Here is a 22,581-nt window from a genome sequence, read left to right as displayed (position 1 = left end):
TGCTTATGCTTCATGACGTGTAACATTTTTTTAAAGTGACATGTAACATTATTGTTAGTCCTGTTTTGCCATGTAGTACAAAATAGTGTCTTGCTCGCTTCACTGTTGTAACTATATTTTTGCCCTAGTCATGTGTACTTACAGAAACATTTCAGGATGAAGTGACATCAACACAAAGATCTGCGAGCAGTGCAGCATGGCCGTTACCGAATGATTATGGATTGGAATTGGAATGTGCTGATGTTCTCGAGCATCAACTAGAGGTGGCAAGACAACGTGTACATGATTGTCAACATTTAATCAACAAGTTGAGACTGGACATGCAGGTATTAGATGCAGGAGTCAAAAAATGAAACAAGACACTGATGTAACCATGAAGGAATTAGAGATTTTGCAGACTGAAATTTGTGCTACCTGAATCCGGCCAATCGATTATAGTTCAAATGGAGTTAAGTTGATGCGCGTCCATGATGTATGAGCTGTATTTGCCCAGTGTATGTAATTTGTTGTTTGTGTATGCTTTATTAACACCTGTGCCGAATCATAATGCCCAGTGGGTATAATCGGCTGTAATTTCTTTATTGTATAGTGTAGGATTATTCTACCTTTCTATGCCTTGATCTCTTTGTTGTACAGTGTATGCTTTTTAGAGGTGATAGTATTGAGTAGGACAATTCTTTGAATATGCTATATCGTTCAAACGGGGGACAACTCGCCCGACCATGGCTCTTCACGGGCCGTACGATCCATGGGCCATGTACGGGCCGTCGGATCCATGGGCCTTCAATGGGCCTTCGGATCCATGTGCCTTCAATGGGCCGTCGGATCCATGTGCCTTCAATGGGCCGTCGGATCCATGGGCCTTCTACGTCTCGTAGGATCCATGGGCCTTCTATGTCTCGTAGGATCCATGGGCCTTCTACGTCTCGTAGGATCCATGGGCCTTGTAAGGGCCGACTCATTTATGGGTATTATACGGGCCTTTAATGGGCCGTAGACGGGCCTTTAATGGAAATCGTACGTTTTATGGGCTGACCATAATGGGCCATTAATAGGTCGTATTTGGTGATGCTATGAAAATGGCCCAACAGATTAACGGTCCACAAACGGGCCGACTGTAACGACGGGCTGAATTTGGCCCACAAGCAGAAAATGACAGTAACGGGCCGTAAGTAACCGAATGCTGCAAATGAGCCCAAGAATAAATGGGCCCTCAGAAGGCCGAAAGATAACCTGGGCTAGAAACGGCCCAATGGAATAACGGGCCGTTAATGGGTATAAAGTGATACACTGTTCATTACGGGCTAATTTCACCACGGGCCCTTTATGGGTGTAAAGTGATACACTGTTCATTATGGGCCAGTTTCACCACGGGCCGTTAATGGGCCAATAGTTACAAAGGGCCTCATATGGGCCGAAGGACGTCATGGGCCAGAAGTGAAAACGGGCTGGAATCATATTGGATGGCCCAGATGACGCTACTGGGCCTAATTCGGATAGGGCGTAACGGGCCTTGGGTTAGCGGGCTATAAATGGGCTATATGCGAACATGCCGTTAACAGGCTTTCCATGGGCCGGCCCGCCACCTTTTGACCAAGTCAAACGGGATGGCCTTTTCACAGGAATGGGCCACAGTTGGGTCGTGCCCCGTGTCGACCTATCATAGGCGCCTTCTGTCCAATGAGTGGATGACATCTGTCCCAACGATGAGCCGACACGTGTTTTCTCCAGCCAATGATGATTTTACACGTGGAAAATCCCCATTGGTCGGGGATGTTAACGGGTTATCGGATCCAAAACCTGACCCGATAGCTTAATGGCGTTCCGTTACAGTGGATGCCACGTGCCGGTCACCCTTGACGAAAGCACTTCTGTGACGCGCGATTTATCGTCATGGAAGTGAACACTTCTGTGATGATAATTTTGGTAATGTCATGGAACACTTCTACGACAGCACAGGTATGACTATCTTGATTCTGTCATAAAATCGTCATGGATGTACATGCATGACAAAAAATGCGACCTACTGTGATAAACACGTATCATCACGGAAGTGTACTTTTTTGTAGTGGAAGGAGCTGTCACCCGTGCAATGGCGACCGTGAATCAGCGGGCAGTGCATGAGGCCATCATCATCACGATGGAAGAGGACAGGGGCACACTACTAGGAAAAGGGCTATAGATGATATGGCCACTAATGGCGCACCAGACATGTGGTGCGCCATTACTATATACTAATGGCGCACCTGGTGTGTGGTGCGCCATTACTAGTTTTGAAAAAAAAAATAAAAAAATTTGTTACTAATGGCGCACCATGGTATAGTGCGCCATTACTAGTTGACATAGTAATGGCGCACCACACCCGCCGTGCGCCATTAGTAGTTTTGAAAAAAAATGTTAGTAATGCCGAGGCCCACCTCCCCTCGCCCCGTCGCCCCCCTCCCCTCGCCGCCCCCTTGCCCCACCTCCCCTCGCCCCGTCGCCCCATCATCCCAACCACCCGCCGCCGCCGCCACCCGCCATCGCCCCCTGGCCCCACCGCCCTCGCCCCGTCGCCCCCACCACCCGCCACCGCCCCGGCACCCCATCGCCCGAACGGCGCCCCGCCCCGGCGCACCGTCGCCCGAACGGCGCCCGCCCCGGCGCCCCGTCGCCCGAACGGCGCCCCCCTGGTGCCCCGCCGCCTCCACCACCTGCTCGTCGGCCCATATGCCCGCGCCGCCCTCGGAGCCAGGCTCGCCGCCGCCCCTGCGCCCGCGCCGCCCCCGGAGCCAGGCTCGCCGCGGCCCCCCTGCGTCCTCCTCGCCCCCCCCCCCCCGGAGCCAGGCCCGTAGCCGCTGCCCTAACCGCGGCCGTCCACCACCACCCCCTGCCCCCGGAGCCAAGGTGAGCATTTTTTTGTTTTTTTCTACTATTTTTCTTTGTTGTTTAGGTTTAATTAGGTTATTGATAGGTTTAAGTTAGTGGTTGGTTTAGGTTAGTGCTAGATTTAGGTTTAGATAATTAGAAGAAGAAGAAAGTTGGAAAAAAGAAGAAGAAGTAGAAGAAGAGGAAAAAGGAAAAAAGGAAGAAGAATAAGAAGAAAGTTCAAAAATAGAACAAGAAAGGAAGAAGGAGAAGAGGAGGAGGAGGAAGGAGAAGAAAGAAAAAGGAGAACAAGAAAAGAAGAGAGGTGGAGAAGAAGAAGATGGAAAGGAAAAGGAAGAATGCATCATTGTTTAATTGTAGAGGCTGATGATTGAAAAGTTGACCTTTCTTAGTAGTAGCATCTTCAAATAAGTAACCCTTCATGTCTTCAAATAAAATAACAGAACAACATAACTTAGAACGGTAATATAACCAAGAAATCATACAAAACATTAAAACAGTGGAAACTACGGCAAGGTTTTGACATCATTAAACCCACCCACATGATTGAAATAAAAAAACATAACTCTGCATATGCAAAGACAGAAGGCATAACAGAGAAAAAAATCATTATAAAGAAACTAGTTGCTGACATTAAGCTTGCACATTCAATAGGTCACACCTTTACTGCTGAGCCGGATATAGCGTTGGAACTCTGTTTTGGGTTCAGTGCCATACTCCATGACATCATTAGGCTGATGGTTCTGAACCTGTAGAAAGCAATATAATTCATACAGACATAAAAAAAGGCTCAAGCAGCACTCCAGAATTAATTGAACATGGGGAGGAAATTGTCAGGGCCAACCTTGGGTAAATCAGATATTGCATCTTCGAGGACGAGAGCTTTTTTCAAGTGTTTATTTGCTGCTTCCTCATAAGCAACGAGACATCTCTGAGGACAGAACATCATTTTAGTAGGATGTAACAATCATTAGTCTTCGAGAAGAATGATATTAAATAACATAGTGGCCTGTGATGTATTTTCGTACCGAAAATGCATTTGGCACTAGTCCTCGCTTAACAACATCATGGGTGGGAAGCGGGAACTTCGGAAGTGCATTGGTGTAGTTGATTATCTTCTGCTCAAAATTTATGCTGCTATAATGTTGTATGATAATGTTGTAAGGGTACTAATTGGTCTCTTCTGCTGCTTATCAGAGATGGGGGGAAGCAGCCACCGCCGCTCTGCCTCACCGGAGTACGAGTTGGATGCTTTCGAGTTCTTCAGTATCATACTTGGGACTTCAGTATCAGCCACGAGGCAGGTATATAAAACGAGAGATCTCCCCTTCACCCATCTCATTATGATAACTCTGTTGTTTGCTACATCACTCCTTGTCCCAAATTGCAGAGGCTGCCTGACACTTTTATGAACATGCTGGGTGAAGATCCGCCAGATAATGTGAAGCTCCGACAGGCCGGCAGCGGGGTTCGCAGGCTGTGGGACGTGGAGTTGGTGATCGAGGAGGGCCACATGTACCTGTGCCGTGGCTGGGAGAAGTTCTACAGTGCCTACGACCTGCGGACCGGGTACTTTCTTCTCTTCAGGTACGACGATGACGCCACAATGCTCATCGTGAAGGTTTTCAACACGACTATGTGTCGCATGCGCTACGCTTACGACGAAGATGCTAGTGCGTTCTGCCTCTTCTTATTCCTCTACATTTGGCTTTGTCTCACATCGATTGTTAACGGTCATTGTTGCATTTGGACAGGCAATGGGAGCAGCAGCAGCGACATTGGCTACAGCCAAAGCAGCAGCGATTATGGCTGTAGCAAAAGCAACAGCGATTCTGGCTTTAGCGAAAGCAGCAGCGATTCTGGCAGCAGCAAAGACAACAAGAAGGATGATCCGGACTGGAGTGGGGGAGAAGAGGAGCAGAGTGGGGATGACGAGCTGCAGGATGACGATGGGCATCAGGCTGAGGATGACCTAGCGCTGGTGGTGGCTGACCAAGGGCAAGAGATGGTGGTGGCTGACCATGGGCAAGAGATGGTGGTGGTTGACCATGGGCAAGAGATGGTGGTGGCTGAGGATGACCTAGCGATGGCCGTGCCCGTCCTGCCTGAAGGTGGCCTCGCGATGGTGGTGGTGCCTGACAATGACCACACACCGGTGGTGGCGCCGGCGATCCCAAAGCTGGGCGACATGACCACGCCAATTGTGGTAGAAGACTACATCCCACAACTGCCTCCACCGCCTCGCCACTCTTGGCGCATCAGGCTGAGGAAGGAGAAGGAGAAGAATAATGAGAACTGCACTATGTCAGGTATGTCAGATCTCCAAAATGATATATATATATATATATACTTAGTTACCTATGTTATCTCTAATATGCTTAGTTTCCTATAGGTTAGCTCCAAAATTACTTATGTTAGCACAAAATGATCAAGTTTACATAATAAGCTTATAGTCTTCTTCTTATTCTTCTTCTTTTCCAAAATGACATAGGTTAGCTTCATTTTACCTAAGTTGACTCTAATATGCTAACTTAGAGAGCTTATATGCTTAGTTTCCTATAGGTTAGCTCCAAAATAACTTATGTTAGCACAAAATGATCAAGTTTACATAATAAGCTTATAGTCTTCTTCTTCTTCTTCTTCTTCTTCTTCTAGTATTCTTCTAGTGTTCTTCTTCTTCTAGTATTCTTCTAGTCTTCTTCTTCTTCTTCTTCTTCTTCTTCTTCTTCTTCTTCTTCTTCTTCTAACTTCTTGTTTATCATTTTGCAGATTTGATTTAATTCACGGAAGCTTGCATGGATGGAGTGCTTCTTTTCCATTTGTGTTTTTATTTTGTATCAATGTGAAACTTTTGTGAATTGATAGATAACAGTGCTGGATGAACAATGTGAAACTTTTGTAATATGTAACGATGGAACTATGTGTTGGCTATGTATGTATATATGATGAAACTTGTGTGTTGGATATGATTGTTATATGGATGCTTGTTGTATATATATGTGTTTGATATCTCATATGTGAAATAGTGACACGAGATTAAGAAAAAACGAAAACAAAAATTAAAAAAATTGTTACTAATGGCGCACTTCCATGTGGTGCGCCATTAGTATACCAGATACTAATGGCGCACCTGTGGTGCGCCATTACTAAAATATACTAGTGGCGTGGTACTAATGGCGCACCTGTAGTGCGCCATTAGTAGCCAAAACAGGTGTGCCATTAGTAGGCCTTTTCCTAGTACACCATCTTCGATACTGTTCTACATGCTATGGAAGAAGGCATGGCTTCCCACGATGATCCGATGAGGATGAGCAACAAAAGGACCTAATGTCGCGGGCAATCGCCTAGGATTTGAGGTCCGCTATCGTGTAATACTATAATGCATCTAAAGAACCATGCCATTCCGTCATTGTTGATCATGTTTTTCATCTGAATGTAGGACGCAGGGAGCCGCCGAGCATGCATGGACCATGGAGGACCGGAGGGGAGGGAGATGGGCTGCGCCGGGAGCGGCCTTATATCATATTCTAAGTAAATAAAGCAAAATTTCACGGCCAATCATAGTTAGCAAAGTTTGACAGCTTCGGGTATGGGGAGGGCTATGGTTTTGGGTCTGGTTCAGCCAGAAACCCTTGATACCTTGTCATATGTTTGAGTGTATTGGAACTTTGTTGCGAATGCTACTTCTTACGCAGTGGCGTCGAATGCCTCGTGGATCATCATTTGTGCATTTAACCATTCTATTTATATCATTCTATTTCTTACGCAGGTTCCTAACTTGGGCCGCAATATGTACCAGTCTTGTATAATCAGAGCATGGGTCGTGCAATTAATCCACAAGTGCGCCAACATGCCAGTTTCAGTAATAATATCGATTTAAAAACCCTGGTTTACATGAAACATGGATTTTCCTGTGGCGCATAAAAGTGTCATATTTTATACTTCGTGTACTACACATGGATCATCTTTTAGTCGATCATTTTTTTTATAATATGGCCGTACACATTTTTCTGGCCACAATTTGCTACTTGTTAGGGCCATTTATTATAAATATTTTAGAACAAAAATATACCTTATTTAAAAAAAATCTTGTCTACTGCAACGTGGTTTTTCTCGTGGCACTTAAACGTGCCAAATTTTGCAATTCCTGTACCACACACCGATCGAACTTATAGTCGTCTGAATTTTTTATAATAATTGAAGCTCCCCGTAATATGATAATAACCATTTTATTAAAGTACTGCAGCGCAGGACGTGGACATACTATTAGCTAGCCAAGAAATCGATTAAGCTGCTTAGCTGCTTGGTTGAGTCTTACCTTTGCACATACATGTTTGGTCGAGTCTTACCTAGCCAAGAAATCAACCAGAGGCCTTCTATGTATATATGTATGTGCCATCCAAAAGCTGTAGGGCACGCGATTACATACCTAGTAAAAAAATTGCACGGCCCCCCTAGCCTTCTACTTCCTCTGTAAACTAATATAAGAGTGTTTAGATATGACTGATCTAAATGCTCTTATATTAGTTTACAGAGGGTGTACATAGCTGCGCCGTTGTTTTCGGAGACAATATCCGACGCCTAAGAGGTTGGTTCATTGCCTCGAGCAAGCTCAAAGGAGCCGTCACCCGTGCAATGGCGGTCGTGAATCAGCGGGCGGTGCAAGAGGCCATCATCGTCGCGATGGAGGAGGGCAGGGGCACCATATTCGATACTGTTCTACATGCTATGGAAGAAGGCATGGCTTCCCACGGCGACGCGATGAGGATGAGCAACAGAAGGACCTAATACCGCGGGCAATTGTCTAGGATTTGAGGTACCCTATCGTGTAATACTGTAATGCAGCTAAAGAACCATGCCATTCCGTTATTGCTGATCATGTTTTTATCTGAATGTAGGGCGCAGGGAGCCGTCGAGCATGCATGGACCATGGAGGACCGGAGAGGAGGGAGATGAGCTGCGCCTGGAGCGGCCTTCATATCATATTCTAAGTAAATAAAGCAAAATTTTCACGACCAATCATAGTTACCAAAGTTTGACGGCTTCGAGTATGGGGAGGGCTATGGTTTTGGGTCTGGTTCAGCCAGAAACCGTTGATACCTTGTCATATGTTTGAGTGTATTGGAACTTTGCTGCGAATGCTACTTCTTACGCAGCGGCGTTGAATGCCTTGTGGATCATCATTTGTGCATTTAACCATTATATGTATATCATTTGTCAGCAGAATAAACAAGACGTATTGTACGTACTATCCCTGTTGGACTGGCTCATCATCTCGAGCGAGTTCCAGCCCATTGACAAAATATTTAGTGCCGATACAGATTTTGTCTGGTTCAGTTTGGATCCATCATCTTGAAACAGGTTTCTAACTTGGGCCGCAATATGTACCAGTCTTGTATAATCAGAGCATGGATGGTGCAATTAATCCGCAAGTGCGCCAACATGCCAGTTTTAGTAGTAATATTTATTTAAAAACTCTGGTTTACATGAACATGGATTTTCCTGTGGCGCATAAAAGTGTCATATTTTATAATTCATGTACCACACATGGATCGATCTTTTAGTCGATTAATTTTTTTTATAAAATGACCGTAAACATTTTTCTGACCGCAATTTGCTACTTGTTAGGCCCATTTATTACAAATATTTTAGAACGAAAATATACCTTATTCAAAAAAAATCGTGTCTACTGTAACATGGTTTTTCTCATGGCAGTTAAACGTGCCAAATTTCGTAATTCTTGTACCACACATCGATCATACATCGATCGACTTATAGTTGTCTAAATTTTTTATAATAATTGAAGCTCCCTAAAATATAACTGCTCACTTCGTTCCGGAACAGAGTTGCATAGCGAAGGGAGACCGAACTGGCCCTTAGTATCTTGCACCACAGGTAACTAAAAAAGAAGCTTCATCTGGAGCTTCTAATCCCGGCTGCCGAGATTAGTGCACACGCCGCGAACGCTCACAGTCTGTCTGCCAGTGCATGTGTGATACGTCTCCAACATATCTATAATTTTTTATTGTTCCATGCTATTATATTACCCGTTTTGGATGTTCATGGGCTTTACTTTACATTTTTATATCATTTTTGGGACTAACCTACTAATCGGAGGCCCAGCCCATATTGCTGTTTTTTTGCCTATTTCAGTGTTTCGAAGAAAAGGAATATCAAACGGAGTCCAAACGGAATGAAACCATCGGGAGAGTTATTTTTGGAACGGAAGCAATCCAGGAGACTTGAAGTTGAAGTCAGGGAAGCTTAGAGGTGGCCACGAGGCAGGGAGGCGCGCCCTACCCCCCGGGCGCGCTCCCACCCTCGTGGGCCCCTCGTGGCTCTCCTGATCGGCTTCTTTTACCTATATATGTCCATATACCCTAAAAACATCGGGGAGCACAATAGATCGGGAGTTCCGCCGCTGCAAGCCTCTATAGCAACCAAAAACCAACCGGGACCCTGTTTCGGCACCCTGCCGGAGGGGGGATCCCTCACCGGTGGCCATCTTCATCATCCCGGTGCTCTCCATTACGAGGAGGGAGTAGTTCACCCTCGGGGCCGAGGGTATGTACCAGTAGCTATGTGTTTGATTTCTCTATCTCATGTTCTTGAGGTGGTACGCTCTTCATGTATCGCGAGCTTTGCTATTATAGTTGGATCTTATGATATTTCTCCCCCTCTACTCTCTTGTGATGGATTGAGTTTTCCCTTTGAAGTTATCTTATTGGATTGAGTCTTTAAGGATTTAAGAACACTTGATGTATGTCTTGCCGTGCTTATCTGTGGTGACAATGGGATATTCACGTGATCTACTTGATGTATGTTTTGGTGATCAACTTGCGGGTTCAATGAACTTATGCATAGGGGTTGGCACACGTTTTCGTCTTGACTCTCCGGTAGAAACTTTGGGGCACTCTTTGAAGTACTTTGTGTTGGTTGAATAGATGAATCTGAGATTGTGTGATGCATATCGTATAGTCATGCCCACGGATACTTGATGTGACATTGGAGTATCTAGGTGACATTAGGGTTTTGGTTGACTTGTGTCTTAAGGTGTTATTCTAGTACAAACTCTAGGATAGATCGAACGGAAAGAATAGCTTTGTGTTATTTTACTACGGGCTCTTGAATAGATCGATCAGAAAGAATAACTTTGAGGTGGTTTCGTACCCTACAATAATATATTCGTTTGTTCTCTGCTATTAGTGACTTTGGAGTGACTCTTTGTTGCATGTTGAGGGATAGTTATATGATCCAGTTATGTTATTATTGTTGAGAGAACTTGCACTAGTGAAAGTATGAACCTTAGGCCTTGTTTCCTATCATTGCAATACCATTTACACTCACTTTTATCATTAGTTACCTTATTGTTTTTATATTTTTAGATTACAAAAACCTATATCTACCATCCATATTGTACTTGTATCACCATCTCTTCGCTGAAGTAGTGCACCTATACAATTTACCATTGTATTGGGTGTGTTGGGGACACAAGAGACTCTTAGTTATTTGGTTGCAGGGTTGCTTGAGAGAGACCATCTTCATCCTAGCCTCCCACGGATTGATAAACCTTAGGTCATCCACTTGAGGGAAATTTGCTACTGTCCTACAAACCTCTGCACTTGGAGGCCCAACAACATCTACAAGAAGAAGGTTGTGTAGTAGACATCAAGCTCTTTTCTGGCGCCGTTGCCGGGGAGGTGAGTGCTTGAAGGTATATCTTTAGATCTTGCAATCGAATCTTTTAGTTTCTTGTTTTATCAATAGTTTAGTTTATAAAAGAAAACTACAAAAAATGGAATTGAATTTGCCTCATACGCTTCATCTTTTAATTATCTTTCGTGAGAATGATGGAAAGGAAAATTGTGCTCAATTGCTAGAGGAAGAGTGCATTAAAATGTTTGGCACTAAATCTTTGTATGATGAGCATGATGGCAATGTTGTTAGTATGAATTCTTTGAATACCCATGATACTAATGATATGCAAAGCCACAAGCTTGGGGATGCTATGTTCGATGAATATGATATTTTTTGTCCCCCAAGTTTTGATGAGCAAATTAATTATGATAAAGCATGCCTCCTATTTAAGATGATTATTGTGATGACATGTATGCCATAAAGAATAAACATAACCATGAAACTTGTCATCATGATTTTAATTTTCAATTGGATTATGCTTCACATGATAGTTATTTTGTTGAGTTTGCTCCCACTACTATAAATGAGAAGAAGTTGCTTATGTGGAGAGTAGTAAATTTTCTATGCAAATAGATCATGAGAAGAATGCTTTATGTGATTATTATATTGTTGAATTCATTCATGATGCTACTGAAAATTATTATGAGGGAGGAACATATGCTTGTAGGAATTGCAATAATATCAAGTTTCCTCTCTATGTGCTTAAAATCTTGAAGTTATGCTTGTTTTTGCCTTCCTATGCTAGTTGATTATTGTTCTCATAAGTTGTTTTCTCACAAAATCCCTATGCATAGGAAGTGGGTTAGACTTAAATGTACTAGTCATATGCTTCATGATGCTCTCTTTATGTTTCAATTCTTATCTTTTATGCGAGCATCATTGAAATCATGATGCCTAGCTAAAAGGCATTAAAGAAAAGCGCTTGTTGGGAGACAACCCAATATTTACCTTTACTATTTTTGTGTGTCCACATGATTATGCTACTTTAGTAATCATGTTTTATAGCTTTTGTTTCAATAAAGTGCCAAGTAAGACCTTTAGGATAGCTTACGGTGATAGTTGTGTTGATCCTGCTGAAAATCAGAAACTTTTGCACCTAGTAAATTAGTTTTGATAATTCACAGAAACGTGCTTTGGATCTTATTCCTTTTGCTCTGGATTTGTACACAAATTGCTCAGGTTTTCCTATTTAGGTATGATTTTTGGAGTTACAGAAGTATTCGAGAGTTACAGATTACTACAGACTGTTCTGTTTTTGACAGATTCTGTTTTCTATGTGTTGTTTGCTTATTTTGATGAATCTATGAGTAGTATCGGAGGGTATGAACCATAAAGAAGTTGGAATACAGTAGATATTACACCAATATGAATTTAGAATGAGTTCACTACAGTACCTTAAACTGGTGATTTATTTTTCTTATACTAACGGAGCTTACGAGTTTTCTGTTAAGTTTTGTGTTGTGAAGGATGGACTATGGAATAAGGAGTGGCAAGAGCCTAAGCTTGGGGATGCCCAAATCACCCCAAGGTAATATTCAAGGACAACCAAGAGCCTAAGCTTGGGGATGCCTTCCGGGGCTGTCGGATTTCGGGTTCCGGCAGACCCTTGAGGTTCGAACTCTGGGGTGCGCGCGAAGATCTCTCCCCTACCAACTCACGTCCCAACACCTCACTCGGAATCTAGGCTAGCAAGATGAACAACACAAGGGGAACAAAGTTTATACTGGTTCAGGCCACCATTATGGTGTAATACCCTACTCCAGTGTGTGGTGTGTGGATTGCCTCAAGGGCTGATGATGAACAATACAGGGGAAGAACAGCCTCGCGAGAGGTGTTCTTGAGCTGTTGCGATGAACTGCTTGGGTGAGTTTGATCGCCTCTTGGATGTCTATTCAATCTCTGGATGCGATTCTCCTTCCCCTCTACTATGGTGGCTAGTCCTATTTATAGAGACCCTGGTCCTCTTCTCAAATATTGAGCGGAAAGGGCGCCAACAACGGCCATTTTGGAGGGGAACATCTAGTACACTTGTCCTGACTAAAGTTGGTCTTCGGCTGCCAAAAGCACTGGCGATGACGCCGTCTTGGGCTCCACGATGACCTCCATCCTGCCGCTCTGCTGGTCTTGGTCTCGTTGCACCGGAATGGCAACCTTTGCCTGATGCCTCGGTACTCCGCGTCTGCGCTTGCCCCCTTTGCACCAAAGAGGAAACAAGGACACTACGCAGGCCGGCGCCCGCCTGGTCTCAATCGTCATGGCTTGCGACATGAGCACCTCACGAGGTACCCTGCCTTGATCTCCGCCTCCTCGCGAGCCTGCCTGGTGAGGCCACCCCTAAGGAAGCTTCCTGTCGTCTGCCCTGCGAGGGTCTTGAGCTTGGGTTGATGAAGATGGGCCGTACTGGGGCACCACTTGAGCCACGCCGCAGGCCGCAGGCAGGCAAGTCTAGGGACCCCCGTTCCCAGAACACCGACAGTAGCCCACGGGCCCAAGGCACGCCCGGACTTGGCTTAGCACAGAAGCGAAGGGGCAAGTGCGAAGTGCCGCGAGCCCCAACAGCCTGCGGCCTTGGGCGCCGTGTGGTGATTGATTGGACGTGGGCGTCTCCGTTTCCCAACGCTCCTCATTACGCGCCCGGCTAGACGGACCCGTGGTTGCACACAGTTATCCCTCTTTCGCCGTTCGCGCGCTCCCTGTCCTTCCTTCTTCCTCGAGCTCCAGCCTCTTGCTTCCAATTCCAACTCGAGCTTTCCCCCTCTTCCCATTGCCATGGTGCCAAAGAAGAAGGGAAAGGGGAAGAAGCCTGTACCTTCGCCTTGCTCGCCTCCGGTAGTTGCTCCCGCCGTCGATCAGTCGATCATACTCAACATCGAAGTCGTGGACAAGATCCGCTCCACCCTTGCTTCTATCTTCAACAAATGCGGGAGGACGACGGTTTGGCCCGCGTCCCACGCCTTCTTTGATAGGGTCGTCACGGAGGTCCGATTTTTCACCGATGCCTTGTGGGCGGGTCTGGTTCCCCCCTTTTCTGCTTTCTTCAATGCGGTGCTCTCCCATTACCAGATCCACATGATGCACCTTGGTCCCAAGTCCATTACTCTCCTTGCTGTCTTCGCCTTTGTTTGCGAGGCCATGGTGGGCATCCCTCCCTCTGTTGCCCTTCTACGTCACTTCTTCTCCTTGCGCCTGAGTGACCCAACTCAATGCTTGGGGTGTGTGAGCTTCCTCGCCGTGCCAGAGACGACTACCTTAGGGATCGACTTCGGCCTTCCTCCTCCCACGAGCGGGTTCCGAGAGCGGTGGCTGTACGTGGATGTCAGGGTGCCCAGCCCCCTGCTCTCGCACCCAACACTGCCTGCTATTCCCAATGCTGCCTGCTATTCCCAACTCAGGCTGGGATCATGAGAAGCTCGCGAGCCCCCGTCTTGCCTTCGTTTGGCACCGCTTCAAGAGCTTGAGGGCGCTCGGTGTAACGGTGCCTTAGGCGGTGAGGGAGTTCCTTCAATGCCGCATTGCCCCTCTCCAGTGCCACTCCCGTCCGTTGTGGACCTTCGCGGGGCATGGAGACCGTATGAGGCTCTAGGAAGAGGATCTGGCACCCGAAGCGTTGAGGACGGTGCTGAGGGTCTTGGCTGGCGACCCTTCTCCAGGCAGCATCCGGCACGGGGCCGCCCTCTTGTACCTTTGCTCGGGCAGGGTTGACTTCGTGAGGCAGATGCCCAGCTTCGACGAATGGGGGTTGCGCCCGGTCGGCCTCATGGGGCCCCGCGAGACCCCGTTGCTGTGGTCGCTCTTCCGGTTGCTCACGGCGGTCCTGCCTCAGGTGATGGAGCAGGGAGGCGAGAACCGCCGGGAGACGGCGGGCCTGATGTTGGGGTGCTGACGCTGCGAGGGGCTCCTGAGGCGTCATCTTCCGAGGTGCATCCTGGAGTGGTGGCAGACGAGGAGTCGCGACCTGAGGCTCCCGAGGCCCGGACTCATTTTCAAGAGGTGGCGCCCTGCGGCGCCTCCCAGCCTGGCGCCCTTGGCGCAAATCATCCTGATGTTCCTTCTACGCCGCGCACTGGCCCTCGCGTCGGGGGCTTAGGCCGGTTCCGCATAGACCTCGAGGCCCTCCGCAAGAGGAAGGAGGCCTCAGGAGGCAATGACCGCCCCTGTCGTCCGTTTAAGTGTAGGAAGTATTTTGCCATCGACGAGTAAGTCCTTTTCTCTCTCAGTTCCTTATTTTACCGTTCCTTCAGCTGATTGTGGCCTTTCAGGGCCCTTCCTGCTGAGTTTGCAGAGACGGCCGATGAGCCATCCCCCCAAGCCTCATCTTCATCGCCGATTTTGAGCGCCCCGAGCTCGAGCACCACCCTCGCTGCGGGGCCGTCTGGAGAGGCGGGCCGTCCCGTAGGGTACCTTGAGCCTGCGCGCCTGTTACCCCTCCTTCGCGAGCTCTCCTGGTGCACATCCAGCTTGCCCCGCACTCCTCCTCTGATCGTGGATGGCGACTGGCTGAGGTCGATCCTGGGCCCCACTTCAGGAAATAGACCGGCGCCGGTCCGGGTCCCTGGCAGGGCCCATCCGGCGATCACTGGGGCGCCAGCCCCCAGCCCCCTGCCGGGAGGGGGCGTGCCGCCTCGGGGCCCTCCGCCTACGCCGATGACGGAGAATGACGTGGAGGAGTGCTCAGGCGCGCTCAAGAGCGCAGCGCCCTTCGCCAAGAGTTTCTTCAGAAGGCAGCAAACGCGGTGAGCCAGCTTGGCATGGAGCTTGCTGGCTAGGACGCGCGTCTTAAGACCGAAGGCCTGCGCCTCGCTGAGGAGAGGCGCAAGCTAAAGGTAGCTGTCAGCCTTGCGCGCCATCAGCGTGATCTTGACAACGCCAATGCTGAGGCGTCGCTGATGGATTCGCGGAAGGCCTGCTCCCAAGCCGTCGAGGAGGCCCAGGAGGCAGACCGTCGACGCGAGGCTGCAAAAGAGCGTGCGTGGGAGCTCCAGGCCTGGAGCAACTCTCTGGAGCAGCAAGTGGAGCTGCGCAAGGCTGCCCTTGCGTCGCTGAAGGGGGCACCCATCAAGGAGGCCGAACTCCTGAGGCGCGAGGAGGCGCCGATGCTGGAGGCTGCCGAGCGCAACCTCGACCTTGAGCGGCTGGAGACGAGGGAGCGCCTGGTGACCCAGGCTGAAGATGACGTCGGCGCGCGGGAGGCCCGAGTCCAAGGAGAGATCGACCACCGCATGGCGAAAGCTCGCTTGGGTCTTGAGCGCGAGTATGAAGGTAGGTTGGAGTTGGTTAATGCCGAAGCTGAGGGCAGGACCGCCGCCCTCAGAGCCAAGCTGGCTGAAGCGACGCGGCGTGCAGATTCCTCCGCAGCCGCCCTTGGCGCAGCGCAGGCTGAGCTGGCCTCCTCCCGTGCCGAGCTGCTTCTTCTCTGACAGAGGGTTGATTACGCCGAGGCCGTCGCGCGGCGGAACGAGGATGAGATCTGTCAGCGGCAGACTCTGGAGCATGTGCATGGCCTCATGCTCCAGACGCTCAAGGAAAGGGCCAACGCGGCCCTGGGCAACATCTGCGAGGCGGCTATTGCGGAGCCTCGTGTAATCAACTATGCTGGCAATCTCCGGTTCTTCACAGATGTGGTGACGCAGCTGGAGAGTCGCTCTGACAGGACCCGCTGGCTTGTTGAGGAGAGGAGTCGAGTCCTGCTTGGGCGTGCCTTCTCCCGTGTCTTCAGCCATCTTTAGGACAGAGATCCCCACTTTGATTTCGACGTCGTCATCGCACCGGTGCCCATAGCCATCCGGGGCGATCTGGCGCAGTGGGTAGAGGACAACGTGGATGCCCTTGTTAGGGCCTTCGCTTCTAATGACGACGGCGTGGTCGTGGCTGCTGATGAAGGCGGGGTTGTGAATGAGCATGGCGCTGACGACGGCGATGGTGATGACGGCGACGATGCCAGCGACGCCAGCGATGCCTCCGGAGGCATCCCGAAGGACGCGGTGAGCGATATGTCCGACTGATTGTATGCCACCTCCGCTGCTTAACCTGAGCGGAAAAGCTCGGGTGTGGCCCAGAAGGTTGTGAGAGCATTTTGGGAGGGGGAGCCCCTCGTGTAAAAGATTGTAATTGGTACACTTGTAGGCATAACGCCGGATGCGTGCTTATGCGGGGCCACTGACCCTATGGCGGGTCAGCTAACCTGTTTTACCTTTGACCCCTGATTGGCCTCGAGCGAGCCTGCGGGGGCCGCGGTGTCTTGAGTGTCTTCTGGGTGAACCCATCGATCTCGCGATGGGAGCCTCCGGAGAGGATGTGGTGACAGCGGTCCGGAGTGTTTGCTTGCTTGGCCCGGCCCGGCTCGCGAGGGGCTCGCGAGGGGGAGGCAACAGATGCCAACTTTGGACACAAAGCCGAAATTAGAACGCGAGAAATTGCTCGAACGAGACTAAACGCCCCTCCCCCAAACACACGCAAGTCTCAAGCTCAAATCCAACTTAAATTCAAGTCAAAGAAGCTCAACAACAAAGAAAGAGGCAAAAGGCAAAAGGCCGCGTCCGGCACCTAGTCTAGTCTTCGACGTCTTCTCACCAGCGCGGAGTTAAGTGCTGCCACTGGGCGTGGGCGGGAGCCCCCGAGGCCTGAGGGCGGCTCTCCGGAGACTCCGAGGCGTGTACAGCCCCAACTCATTATTACGTGAGAGTGTCACGGGCGGCGAGCTTCACAGGCACTGAGCCTTCTTCACAGGTACCGGCCTTGCTTCATATCGCCAGACGAGGGCCCCGCCTTGCGCCACACTCTACCACCACCGACGGCGACCGGAAACCAAGGACGATGCCGATGGGGTAGAGCGGTCGCCAGCGGTTCCCCCGACGACCACGGGTCCTCTACCGGGGGCAGGCCCTAGGATACCTCCCCGGCAGAGGGCCTACCTCCTGAGGACGCCTTGCTCCGCATGTTGTGGGGAGGAGCCTGGCTCTCGGCCCCTCTCCTGCTGCCCCTAGTGCCCTCCTCCCGAAGGGAGGGGGGTTGCCACACTGGGGCAGCCATCTGCTGCCGTGACCTAAACCTCCTGCAGCCCATGGTTAGCATAAGCTTGCTCTTGAGGAATTAGCGGTACCCGGTAGTTGCCGCCGCCGGCACGGCTGTCGAGGCTTCCGTGAGGCTCCTGAAAGAGCTCGGCTTCTGTCGCCTCTTCCTCCCAGCCTGGCCCGAGGAATGAGCCATGATCTTCTTCCAGGTTGTACCCTTGATCCACCATGCGGGGCACATAGGCCTCCGGGGCCGCCACCCCAAAGGCCTCGCCGTAGTGCTCCGCGCGCCATGTAGTTCGACTCAGGGATCCATCTTGGGGACGGTAGGGCAGCGGCCCGCTAGGACCATAGGCAGCGATGCACATGCCCTCGCTTACCCGGGGCGGTGCCGGCGCAGCTTGCTGCCCGGCGCTGATGGCCAGGCCGGTGTTGATGAAGCCTTGAGGTGTGCCCAGGGGGGCGCGGGCACGGATTGGCCCTCCTTGGGAACCGCCCGGAGCCTGGGATGAAAGCTGGACACAGAACAGGGGGGAGGGGGGGCTGACACAGCGGCATCCAGGAGCTCGGCGACGCGCTCCAGCAGGACGTCATGGCCGCTTTCTTGCAGTCTGCATCGCAGCAGTTCTCGCGCCACCGTGAGCGCGGCCTTCATGTTCGCCTGCTCCCGTCGGGTGTGCGGTGTCGTGGTCGCGGCATGGTTTGAGGCCCTCGCTGCCGATTGTACCTGCCGTGGGGTGACGCCAGGTGACGACTGACCGCGTCGCCCGCACCTCGCAACGCTCTGTGAGGCGCGGGCTGCCTGAGGTGCAAGGTTGAGGTCACCTTGGGCAGGCGGCACGGCATGGGCAGGCCATGCCGCCCAGCGGTCGGCGTTGGCCGTCGGGTCGCCGAACATGGAGACGACAAAGCGATGGAGCGCGAGGCGGTGGAAGAAGGATTCCGGCGCACCCCTACCTAGCGCGCCAAATGTCGGATTTCGGGTTCCGGCAGACCCTTGAGGTTCGAACTCTGGGGTGCGCGCGAAGATCTCTCCCCTACCAACTCACGTCCCAACGCCTCGCTCGGAATCTAGGCTAGCAAGATGAACAACACAAGGGGCACAGAGTTTATACTGGTTCAGGCCACCATTGTGGTGTAATACCCTACTCCAGTGTGTGGTGTGTGGATTGCCTCAGGGGCTGATGATGAACAATACAGGGGAAGAACAGCCTCGCGAGAGGTATTCTTGAGCTGGTGCGATGAACTGCTTGGGTGAGTTCGATCGCCTCTTGGATGTCTATCCGATCTCTGGATGCGATTCTCCTCCCCCTCTACTGTGGTGGCTAGTCCTATTTATAGAGACCCTGGTCCTCTTCTCAAATATTGAGCGTGAAGGGCGCCAACAACGGCCATTTTGAAGGGGAACATCTAGTACACTTGTCCTGACTAAAGTTGGTCTTCGGCTGCCAAAAGCATTGGAGATGATGCCGTCTTGGGATCCACGATGACCTCCATCCTACCGCTCTGCTGGTCTTGGTCTCGTTGCACCGGAATGGCAACCTTTGCCTGATGCCTCGGTACTGCGCGTCTGCGCTTGCCCCCTTTGCACCAAAGAGGAAACAAGGACACTGCGCAGCCGGCGCTCGCCTGGTCTCGATCGTCATGGCTTGCATGGTGAGCACCTCACGAGGTACCCTGCCTTGATCTCTCCGCCTCCTCGCGAGCCTGCCTGGCGAGGCCGCCCCTGAGGAAGCTTCTTGTCGTCCGCCCCGCGAGGCTTGGCCCCTCGCGAGGGTCTTGAGCTTGAGTTGATGAAGATGGGCCGTACTGGGTCACCACTTGATCCACGCCGCAGGCCGCTGGCAGGCAAGTCTGGGGACCCCCGTTCCTAGAACACCGACAGGGGCATCCCCTCTTTCGTCTTCGTTCATCGGTAACTTTACTTGGAGCTATATTTTTATTCACCACATGATATGTGATTTGCTTGAAGCGTCATTTTGTTTTATTTTGTTTTGCTTGTTGTTTGAATATTTCCCAAGATCTGAAATTCTTAAATGCTAGAGAATCTTCACATAGTTGCATAATTATTCGACTACTCATTGATCTTCATTTATATCTTTCAGAGTAGTTTGTCTTTTGCTCTAGCACTTCACTTATATCTTTTAGAGCACGACGGTGGTTTTATTTTATAGAAATTGTTGATCTCTCATGCTTCACTTATTTCATTTTGAGAGTCTTATAGAACAACATGGTATTTTCTATGGTTATAAAATTGATCCTAGAATGATGGGCATCCAAATTGGGTATAATAAAAACTTCATAGAAAATGAATTGGATGCTATGATCAATTTGATGCTTGATAATTGTTTTGAGATATGAGGATGGTGATATTAGAGTCATGCTAGTGGAGTAATTATGAATTTGAGGAATACTTGTGTTGAAGTTTGTGATTCCCGTAGCATGCACGTATGGTGAACCGCTTTGTGATGAAGTTGGAGCTAATTTATTTATTGATTGTCTTCCTTATGAGTGGCAGGCGGGGACGAGCGATGGTCTTTTCCTACCAATCTATCCCCCTAGGATCATGTGCATAGTACTTTGTTTTCAATGACTTGTAGATTTTTGCAATAAGTATATGAGTTCTTTATGACTAATGTTGAGTCCATGGATTATACGCACTCTCATCCTTCCATCATTGCTAGCCTCTCTTGTGCCGCGCAACTTTCGCCGGTACCATACACCCACCATATACCTTCCTCAAAACAGCCACCATACCTACCTATTATGGCATTTTCATAGTCATTCCGAGATATATTGCCATGCAACTTTCCACCGTTCTGTTTAGTGACACACATCATCATTGTCATATTGCTTTTGCATGATCATGTAGTTGACATCGTATTTGTGGCAAAGCCACCTTCATAATTCTTCCATACATGTCACTCTTGATTCATTGCATATCCCGGTATACCGCCGGAGGCATTCATATAGGGTCATATTTTGTTCTAAGTATCGAGTTGTAATCTTGAGTTATAAGTAAATAAAAGTGTGATGATCTTCATTATTAGAGCATTGTCCCAAGTGAGGAAAGAATAATGGAGACTATGATTCCCCCATAAGTCGGGATGAGACTTCGGACTTTATAAAAAAAGGCCAAAAAAAAGAGAAAGGCCAAATAAAAAAATAAAAAAAAGAAAAATGGGAAGAAAAAATGAGAGAAAAAGAGAGAAGGGACAATGCTACTATCGTTTTACCACACTTGTGCTTCAAAGTAGCACCATGATCTTTATGATAGAGAGTCTCCTATGCTGTCACTTTCATATACTAGTGGGATTTTTTATTATAGGACTTGGCTTGTATATTTCAATGATGGGTTTCCTCAAAATGACCTAGGTCATCGTGAGCAAGCAAGTTGGATGCACACCCACTTAGTTTCTTTTGTTGAGCTTTCATACATTATAGCTCTAGTGCATCCGTTGCATGGCAATCCCTACTCACTCACATTGATATCTATTAATGGGCATCTTCATAGCCCGTTGATATGTCTAGTTGACGTGAGACTATCTTCTCCATTTTTGTCTTCTCCACAACCACCATTCTATTCCACATATAGTGCTATGTCCATGGCTCATGCTCATGTATTGCATGAAAGTTGAAAAAGTTTGAGAATACTAAAGTATGAAATAATTGCTTGGCTTGTCATCGGGGTTGTGCATGATTAAATACTTTATGTGATGAAGATAGAGGATAGCCAGACTATATGATTTTGTAGGGATATCTTTCTTTAGTCATGTTATTTTGAGAAGACATGATTGCTTTGTTAATATGCTTGAAGTATTACTATTTCTTATGTCAATATGAACTTTTATCTTGAATCATTTGGATCTGAACATTTATGCCACAATAATGAAAATTACATTGAGAAATATGCTAATTAGCATTTCACATCAAAAATTCTGTTTTTATCATTTACCTACTCGAGGACTAGTAGGAATTAAGCTTGGGGATGCTTGATACGTCTTCAAAGTATCTATAATTTTTTATTGTTCCATGCTATTATATTACCCGTTTTGGATGTTTATGGGCTTTATTTTACACTTTTATATCATTTTTGGGACTAACCTACTAACTGGAGGCCCAGCTCATATTGCTGTTTTTTTTGCCTATTTCAGTGTTTCAAAGAAAAAGGAATATCAAACGGAGTCCAAACGGAATGAAACATTTGGGAGAGTTATTTTTGAAACGGAAGCATTCCATGAGACTTGGAGTTGAAGTCAGGGAAGCTTCGAGGTGGCCACGAGGCAGGGAGGCGCGCCCTACCCCCCTGGGCGTGCCCCCCACCCTCATGGCCCCCTCGTGGCTTCCCTGACCGACTTCTTTCGCCCATATATGTCCATATACCCTAAAACATCGGGGAGCACAATAGATGGGGAGTTCCGCCGTCGCAAGCCTCTATAGCCACCAAAAATCAATCGGGGCCCTGTTCCGGCACCCTGCCGGAGGGGGGATCCCTCACCGGTGGCCATCTTCATCATCCTGACGCTCTTCATGACGAGGAGGGAGTAGTTCACCCTCGGGGCTGAGGGTATGTAACAGTAACTATGTGTTTGATCTCTCTCGTGTTCTTGAAATGGTATGATCTTGATGTATCGTGAGCTTTGCTATTAGTGTGCCTCAATAACAACACACATGTGTAACTTTTCTGACCATGGCAAATGACGATTGTTGTAGAAATTAGCAGTGCCTTTATCTCGCAAAAAAGAAAAAGAAATTAGTAGTGCCTTCGTTGCAGCTATCGTAGCTGCGAATCCACCGTTTTGAGCCGTTTGAGTTGCGTTTTGATCCTATAAAATTTACTCCCTCCGTTAACTAATGTAGTATTTTAATGATCTAAACGCTTTTATATTAGTTTACAGAGGGAGTGATAGTTTAAAACACACACGCTTTATAATACAGTAGTACAGACATGGTCATTTGGCTTTTGGGTTCGATTTTAAAACACAGAGAGACCAAAAGACGCGCC

The sequence above is a fragment of the Triticum aestivum genome, chromosome 5B, assembly GCF_018294505.1.
Source record: "Triticum aestivum cultivar Chinese Spring chromosome 5B, IWGSC CS RefSeq v2.1, whole genome shotgun sequence".
In the NCBI taxonomy this organism is placed as follows: domain Eukaryota; kingdom Viridiplantae; phylum Streptophyta; class Magnoliopsida; order Poales; family Poaceae; genus Triticum; species Triticum aestivum.
The sequence above is the reverse complement of the archived record's forward strand: the minus strand, read 5'-3'. Positions refer to the sequence as shown.